Raw genomic sequence first — 9,184 nt, 5'->3', positions numbered from 1 at the left:
CTCCCGACCCGATCCACGATGCCGCTACCGGTTTGACCATTTGAATGTGCATGACATACTCGATCTCCATAATCTAACATAATATATACCTATGTTACTTTCAGACACTTGGAGATCACAAATCACGTATATGTTTTACAATAAATGTCAAAATATATGTAATAAACATGACAAGAAAATATATAAATAATAATAAAAAAAAATTAAAATCAAGTGTGAGAGGTGGAAGTTTTAGGAAGGGTCCAAGGTTTTTTATCATTTTGACTGTACTGGATCCTTACCTACTTGTTAGCTTCATGGCTAAAGCCTATCAGGCAGCAAGCATAATAATAATAAACTATCTTAAACTTAAACAGAGAAGTTCTTTGAAGATATAGCGGGATCGAAGTGATCGGTGGTAGCTTAAGCGTGGTAGCTACTGGGGTACCTACGGAACCCTAAAAATAAGGGCTTTAGCAACTCTAACTATAACAACTAGGGCTATTAAAAAAGTTCCTACAACGTTCACACCTTTGGCCGCGGCTAAAAGTGGCCTAGGTACCTAGTATCATATGTCACTCGCCATTGTTCCATTTTAACTTAAAATATTATGGATGTACCTACCTAAATTAACGTCTCATGTAAGTATATTTTTATTTATTTCTGTTGAGTATAGAATAGCCACTAGCCAGTAGACTTTGTGCCCCGAACATTTGTTGCTTTTTTTCTTCGTCTTTGAAAGATTCTGAAAAAAATAATTCAAAAAAAAGATAATTGATGACGGGCGAGAGAAACGCTACCGTCCGTCCCTCGCTGTCTTGACATCATTAATTTATAGGAGCAACACAAAATGTCCACGACATTTGAAAACATCTTTGTTGTGAACAAAATAAAGGTGTTTATTAGATAAATAAAGGCCGAAGTAACTTTGTCCTATTAGTAGGTCGTTTGAAAAATTAGTTCGTGACTTTTTTTGACGTTGTCGCTGTCGCAGCAGACTGCCTGTCGCCAAACCCGGACGTAAGCGAGTGATGGTGGTGCTAGCAAAGACAAGTTATAAAAGTTAATAAATTGTAGAGAAATACATTGTCTCATTCCTACACTAGTTTTCACGTGAATCTTACCTATAGTACTCGTATATACAGGTTGAGTTTTTATAAATTTGCATAATTTTGTCTACATGCTCAGTCCATGATTCTGAACAACTTTTAGTATGGAAGTATCTTTGAAATCGCGAAAAAAAAAACAGCTGGTCTATACAAAATTAATTAAGTAAGTACCTAAATTGTGGAAATGTATGGATCAGCAGATTTTTCTTTTCCCAAATAAAATAATGTCATTTATAAGAAATACACAACCTGTATAATATAGGTATATACTTAGTATATATAAGTAGGTAGATGAGTACAAAGACTTTATTGTCTCTCTAGAAGATTAGGTATAAGTACTTATACCTAATTATATTAGGTGTATACTTTAGAGACTCTAAACAAAAGTTGACTTTAATTTTCCCGTTGAAATTTGGAACCCCAACACGGCTTAACGTTAAGGTGGAATTATCTTAAAAACATTTCACTGTTTTTCTCTTCTTACACCTCTTTTCAATTTGCTTCTAAAAACACTTTTACCGCCTTTACAAGAAATGGTTGCTAAGTTGATCCGCCACGTTGGCTGGGAAACACAATTAATCCATTTGGAAAATTATCCGGTGCAGTCTCCCGTCCCTACCCCCTCGGGGTCCAATTAAAATGTAAATGTCCGCTAGCTTCGCCTCGCTAGATAACGCAACAAGCGGCGCGAACGACACACACAACCATAGTAGCACCATTGTAGGTAGGTACACCAACTGTATTCAAATTTAAACCTTACCACACTTTAATAAGGACTAAATCGAAGATTAACTGATTGTCTCTGTACCAACATATTCAGTTAAACTGTGTTGATGTAGTTACAATGGAATCTATGAATTTAAAGTGTCCACTTTAAACTCAATATTAAATTATACATCGTACGTTTTATTTTACTGGGAATTAAACATTTCAAATTATTAGAATTATTTTTTTGGACCAATCTTATTTAGGTACTTACTAGTACTTACTTACATACTGAGTAGTGTACTGAGTGAATTTATAATCGAATACAGACTTCCTCATATGGTATATATACCATGCTATCATGCAGAACTTTTTAAATCAAACAGTACTTACCTACTAGTAACAGTAGTAATAATTCCGATGATTACTGGTGAAGTACGTGATACTTCCTTACTTCGTACTCTAAACTCTGCTTCACAAACTACTTAGCCGTCGCCTGCGCTCCACCCGGAAGTAAAAAGTGTAGTCGATTTATCATATTCGAGGTCACTTATATTTTACACGTCAACAAAAACGCTAAAGATGTCATCCACAGAAGTAACTATCAGTGATATACTTAGTCATAATAAATTACGTTGCATTAATTCCTATTACTTACTTTGTCTTCATCGAACGTAGATCAGATGCTCGTATGCTCGTATACCCCGGATACCCCGGATTTTCGGTATAAGTACTTATCTCAAACCGCACGCTAATGAAGTTGCAGAAACAGCTGTTCTAAACCTATGTATTTCCAAAGATAAGTTGGCTACACCTACTTAAGTTAAAAACCATTAAAGACCGGACGCACCTAGATATGATGATGACGGCTAAACCTAAGTCTAGCCCAAGATTATTAATAAACATAAACAAAAAACACTTATACTTAAATAAAATGTATACGTAAATTTCCACATATTTCTATATGGAAAACCCTATAACACATTTTTAAGAAAGCATGCCGGAAATTCCTAATCAATAATGTTATTGCGAGACAAGGACAGAAAAGGATAAAAGGGGCGGAGGCCCACCCCGCCTTCCCCTTGTGCCGCCATTCCCCCAGCGACAGACAATAAGGCATGTAAGTAAGTACCTTGGTTGGTACCCTCAACCCCAAACCATCATACTCGAGACGTGAATTTAAAGACAAAATATAAGAAACTTACTTATGAATATATCTACCATAACTTTGTACTATTAGGTACTAAATATTAATTAATTATTTTTTCAGTCCCATAAAACACAGTAGGTAAATGGAAACTTATATTATAAAACAGTCCTCTATCGTGTGCTTTCATGTGGTTTTCACCACATGAAAGAGATACGAGTGAAGCCGGGACGGGCCGCTAGTTCCATATAAGACTCCACAAGCCGGCCACTCGGCGCTAAATTTATAGGGCGTGTAATAATCACGAGTAAACGTTTTTAGAAGAAATTATGTACTTTGTAAAATATATACTTAGGTATGTTTTATAGAAGTGTGTCACAGAAGTTAACGAATTGTTTCTATTACGTATGTAAAAATAATGTTATCATAGTTATATTTGTAATTGTCACAAAATAATAGATAAATGTGGTTTCCACTTGTGAGACTTGGTGCTCATTCTCATTTCTTTGTCGTCAGCTTTATAGAGGTCCCGCCATGGTACACTAAGTCAAATTCAAATTTCTTCAATTTAGAATGATTGATGATAAAGGATGTATCCTTATTGACGTAAAAAAATACATCTATTGAGTTTACTGCCGAATCTCAGATGCCGAGTCGCCGAAAGCTCAGATGAAGAAGAAGAAGCGCAACAAATTCACCGCAGCCTGACTGACCTGACTGTAGTTGAGCCATTGACTTGACAGCAAGCACCACAGTCGCAGAGATTGTAGCTAGTCAAGCCTCACTTCTCCCGGTTCTCTTGGCATGTCCTAGCACGACCCAGAGTCTGTTTAAACACTTCCAGGTTGGCCAGGGGATTATGTTATACTGTGAGAGCTTCTCAATACAATGCGTCACCTTATAACAATTCAAATAATAAGACGGTTAAAGTATATCCTGCGCATGCAGATGATGCAAATCCTGTACCTGTTACGTATGTTCACAACTATTTCTTCCCACCTTCCTCTACCCTATATTAATACCAATATACCAGCTGCACCCCGGGGCTATGCTCCCGTGGGAATTTAAAAAAGTACTAACCGTGTACCAAATTTTGTAACAATCGGTCCAGTAGATTTCGCTTGATAAGGTATCAAACATACGTACATCCTCACAAACTTTCGCATTTATAATATTAGTAGTGCCTATACTTTACCTTACCTGTGATCGAAAAGTCCCAGATTGGAATCCTACTCGTACCACATGAGTTTGTATACCAATCATGTAAAGTAGTTTTCATCAAAAACATCATAAGGAAACCTGCAAATTAGTGGACAGTTTAGTTCACTAATGTGTAGTGTTAATAGTCATGTCAGATTCCGTTAAGCGACTGAAATTAAATCTGACGCACAGTGTTAGCAATAACACACTCGATATTATGATGATCGTTTATAAACATTCTAATCAATTTCTATTTTATTAAATAACTTGCTTTTGGCCCCGGCTTCGCCCGCGTGCAAATGCACGCGGGCATAGCAAAATCTCAATACCGTACGTACGTAGATATCCCGTACCGTTTCCTACATATTGTGCCATCATGTTTTTTGCAATGTGTCCCGTCCATCAGGACGGGACACATTGCAAAAAACATGTTTAAAAAAACATTCCACTACCTGTCTCCTTCCCATTTCCCGCTAATACTCCCACTCCCGCTTTCTGCAACGCATGCCGTCCCATTTTCCATGACGTTTTACGTCCCGTTTTATTATTAACCACAAACGTAAATTAAATATTTTTTTGTATTTACTGTTATTTACTACAAAATTAAGTGCCAATTTTGAGCTTGAAAATTGTATTAAGTCCCATACAATCTTTCACCTCCCGTTTGAAGGGGTTGAGGGTTAATTTTCAGAAAAATCTGAAACACGTATTCATAACTTTGTTGTAAACAACCAAAATCCAAATTTTCAAGTCACTAACTTCAACGGTGTAGAACTTTCATATTTACAGCTTTTCACCCCTTTCACCCCCTACGGGGTAGAATTTCTAAAAATCTTCTCTTATTGCTCACCTACATGCCAAATTTCAGCTTCCCGCCCAGCAGTTTCGGCTGTATTTTGTCTGTCAGTCAATCAGTCAGTCACTCAGTAACTGAAGAGTTTTATACATTAGTATAAAACTCTTATATTGATACATACTGCGCCCATTATATCTATATCAGAAGTAAATCGGCTCCGTGGATTGTTATTTTAATTTTCCTACATTCCCTCATTTTCTCTAGAAGATCTTAACCCGTGATTCTGAGGCATTTTTGATTCACAATTAGTTTTTCAATTATCCTACGGGAACCTGACCATTTACCGGGATGAAATGTATGAAAGATGTTAACCAGGTATATAAGGTACCTACATACCAAATTTCCGACAGACAGACAGACAAAAATGTCCAAAACTATATCTTCGTCATCTATATCAGTAACTAAGTATATTCCATGAAGAATTAAAAAAATATATCCAATGTGCAAGATGATAAGGTTTTAAAATTTTTAATTTACCTTTTTTAATTTACCTATGTATGTATGTACTTACGATTACGTAGGTTCACCTTTTCAAATTAAAATGCTGTAATAGTTTAATGGTATTAGCTATTTTAATTACCAATTAATAACTTTTATTTAACTAGTTATTTAATAGTTACAGTGATAGTTTCAAAATGTGGTGTACACTTGTTGCTGTAATTTTATTTTCCAGTAAGATTTTATAAATTATGTAATTGAAAGTAAATCCTATCTACCTACTTTTTGTGTGTGTAATTTATTGCATTATTCCAAAATTAAATTATAGGTTTATATCAAGAAGGTGAGGCGGTGTATTCAATATACCAAGTGCAAAAAATGAAACGCAAGCTATTTAAAATGTGTGTAGACCTAATTTTTGACGCGAAGTCAAAAATACAACATGTTCATTTCATTAGGAGAGCATACCACCACATGAAGGGGTACGAATACGGAGCCATGGTATACGATATACGTCGAAAGTATAGAAGAATGTTGATTATTCATAAAAAAATGGTAAAAGGAATTTTCAAACCTTTCGAGTATTACAAGGAGACCAACACCAGTCAAGTAAGTCCAGAGCCGTTTATCCACGTAGTCTATAAAACTGATAAAACGGAACCGAAAATCCGGACTATGCGTTTAAGTACATACTTTTTGTTAAACAGTTTGTCGAATTTATGCGGAACCGGCATAATAAATATAATAATAATAAACAAGTTCTCGCATACGAACTACATTATTCCTACTTTCGGTTTCGGGCGGATGTGTGTTGCCGGCAGTATATGATAAGATTGAAGAGATAAATAGTTAGATTTATTAAAAAAAATTACGTTTGACTTTTTGGCCTACCTACGAGTTTATTTGTTGTTGAACATTTGTTCATTTGTATGCTCATATTTTCGGTTGGTTTTTATCGAATGACAATCCGTGTCATTTGTATCTACCGACGCAAAGTGGCGCACAGTGATCCGGATTCGAAAAAAGTTCGACAATAGGTACATACCTTACGTGGTCACGGTTTAATTGCTGCGAACGGGGAAAAATATATTCTTTCCCATACATTTATTTTTCGATATTTTTTAGACTTGAACTAGCATTTTTTTAAAATTTTCATTTAACAAATTTTAATCAGCATTAAAAGTTCTATGCAAAACAAATTATTGTTTAGTGAAATTTTCATGTTCGATCCTATGTTTTTTTTTAATCCGGCCCACTGGGCGGCACGCCAACATAGCCGTACTTATGTATAGTTTGCGGCGCCGTTAAATAATATCATCATTACAGTATGAATGGTTCATGATAGAAGCGGTACACACTGGATTCGAAATCGACAAACTAGTAGAAGCTATTGAGATATTTGAAAATGATCCACATAAATTCAGAAAGGAAATAATTGATACGATTATAACAACAACCACAAGACCGAAAAAGACTTTAAAAAAAACAATTAATAAAAAAGGCAAGAAAGGACCGGGTCTCTTGAGATTTGATGATTATGAATTCTTCAAACATGGAAGATCACTGAAGAAAAACCGAATTCAGTGGCAAGGGGAATTAGATGGGCTGGGATTTGATTCGGAAAGGGAATGAAACAATGTTAAGTACTTAGGTATACCTTAATTATTTTACTATGTACTTGTACAATCTAAGTGATTAGGGCTTTGTGTAAGTATGTGATGTTATTGGGCAGAGTTCCGTTGTGTTAATTTTTAGTAGATAGCGCCACTATATCTGCGCTAAGTAACTAAGTACTAGTACTTAATTACTTAGCGCAGATCAGTAGGTAGGTACAGTCTGTCAAGAAATGGAATAAAAATAAATTAAGGCGCTGTATCCTATTGGCCAGCAATACTGGGTGATAACCAATCTTGACCTATTTATTTATTATTATTTATTTATTTATTTACTATTTAAAATAATTCTTTTAAAATCCTTTTTTTTTTCACTTCTTCAGACTGTACATTAAATTCGGTGCTAGTTTAATAGTTATTTAAAATATATTTATTTGCAAGTTAAAAAGAAAATAAAAGTATTTACAATGATTCAAATTTATGTCATTCTGGACTGTCACAAAAAATAACTCTAGGATACATTGGTTTACTTTTGGTTAACAATTTTGTTATTGTAAGCCATATGGGCACAGGGCGGTACGGAGTTTTTCTGGACGTAATTAAAGCCGTCGTTAACAATGGGACACATGCTTACTTTCCGAGACATTCATCTGAGACGTGTGTACCTACTTAGCAATTCTTTCGATATTAAGTATTATTCATAAAATTAATTCATCCTTACACGAATTAATATAATTACGAATTAATATTGGGAATAAAAATTCCCAATACCAAAAAAACATTAGTGATAATCCCGCAAGTTTTAAGACTGAATATGACAGAATTATGAACGATTAATTTTTTTCTTTCAATGACGCTCATGTAATTTCACATATAATAACATTTCGAGACATAGCCTGTATATTCCTATTAAAGATCTTTAGAAATTCAAGTTCGGTAGATAATTATATTAAATTAGAAAACACGTTTTCATTGCTTTACAGACCACCACCACACGCTCTGTCCATAAATCACAGGTCCAGGGATTCAAGACATACTTATCTAACTCAAGTACAGAGATGCATGCGGGACTTTTTTTACCCCGTGCTTTTCAGAAACTGGTGTGTATTACCACCGACCTATATACAATGAAGCTTTTCATGAAAACTTTCAGCCTCCATAGAAGACAAAATAAAACCTTTAGTTAACTTTTCTGCTAAAATAAAAAAAACACATCTATAACATGTTCACCGCAGAATGTGCATATTATTTTAGAGAAATACCAACAGTTAGCGAACGGTCTGGGTCCTAGAGAACCATCCAGACCAGACCTTACCTTTTACCTTGCAAATAAATTGAGTAGTAACGAATTGACGCCTTCAATTTATGAAACGATAAGCCCTCGACTGTGGCGTGGTCCGAAGCGCCGTTCTCCAACTTTGATATTGCCCCAAGGAATCTGCTTTGTTATCAAGCGATATCATTATACCCGGCTTCTCCTCGGCCGGATTAAACTACGTTTATGTTACAAAGTACCTAATTGCTCTGTTTGTTGCTTTCTTTAAAGAAGACTTATTTATGCACAGCTTAATATAGAAATGATATTTTTAATATATTATTTTTTGTAACAAATTGAATTAGTATCATTGTTTGAATTTATAAATATAGGTCACCTATACCTTCTCCAAAAAACCGATTTGTGTGGAAACCGAAATACTTATGTACATAAAAAAATTCTATCTTCGACATATACCTAGTAACACGGTAATAGACATAATTTATACTATTTTCGTATACACTATATTGCGTAAAATATATACGTACTTCCTTGTATTCCCTACATAGGTATGTAAAAACTGTTAGTAATGGACCACACGCTAAATGTGAAAAAGAAACCCATAAAATTTAACAGGCACTACAAAAATTTAAAGGCAGCGTGGGCTGCAATCGAGTGACAAAGCGGCTATCTTCAACATCAAAATCAAGCCTTAAATATATAACATTAAGTGGCAATTTTGTACAACTGCATCCGACGTGGTTACCGTAACACTTCACCACAAATGTCACGTATCAAATCGACAATAAATGTTGAGTATTTACTTTACATTTACTCTTTAATTGAATGTCTACCTCTACGATGACAGACGGTCAGTTCGCT

The 9,184-nt window shown here is 35.0% G+C and overlaps 2 long non-coding RNA genes across 2 annotated transcripts; one reads left to right on the top strand and one right to left on the bottom strand.

Moving 5' to 3' along the window:
- Positions 1 to 223: 223 nt before the first annotated feature.
- LOC128683305 (uncharacterized) lies at positions 224 to 4,332 on the bottom strand. Its single transcript, XR_008406272.1, has 3 exons — positions 4,141 to 4,332; positions 3,654 to 3,837; positions 224 to 1,019 (listed from the first exon to the last, which is right to left on the bottom strand). It is a non-coding gene; the product is annotated as an uncharacterized LOC128683305 (long non-coding RNA).
- Positions 4,333 to 5,543: 1,211 nt separating this feature from the next.
- LOC128683008 (uncharacterized) lies at positions 5,544 to 8,616 on the top strand. The gene is made up of 4 exons (XR_008406235.1): positions 5,544 to 5,668; positions 5,763 to 6,043; positions 6,761 to 7,085; positions 8,031 to 8,616. It is a non-coding gene; the product is annotated as an uncharacterized LOC128683008 (long non-coding RNA).
- The last annotated feature ends 568 nt before the right edge of the window (positions 8,617 to 9,184 follow it).

Source organism: Plodia interpunctella, chromosome Z, assembly GCF_027563975.2.
Source record: "Plodia interpunctella isolate USDA-ARS_2022_Savannah chromosome Z, ilPloInte3.2, whole genome shotgun sequence".
Taxonomy (NCBI): domain Eukaryota; kingdom Metazoa; phylum Arthropoda; class Insecta; order Lepidoptera; family Pyralidae; genus Plodia; species Plodia interpunctella.
The sequence above is the reverse complement of the archived record's forward strand: the minus strand, read 5'-3'. Positions and strand labels throughout refer to the sequence as shown.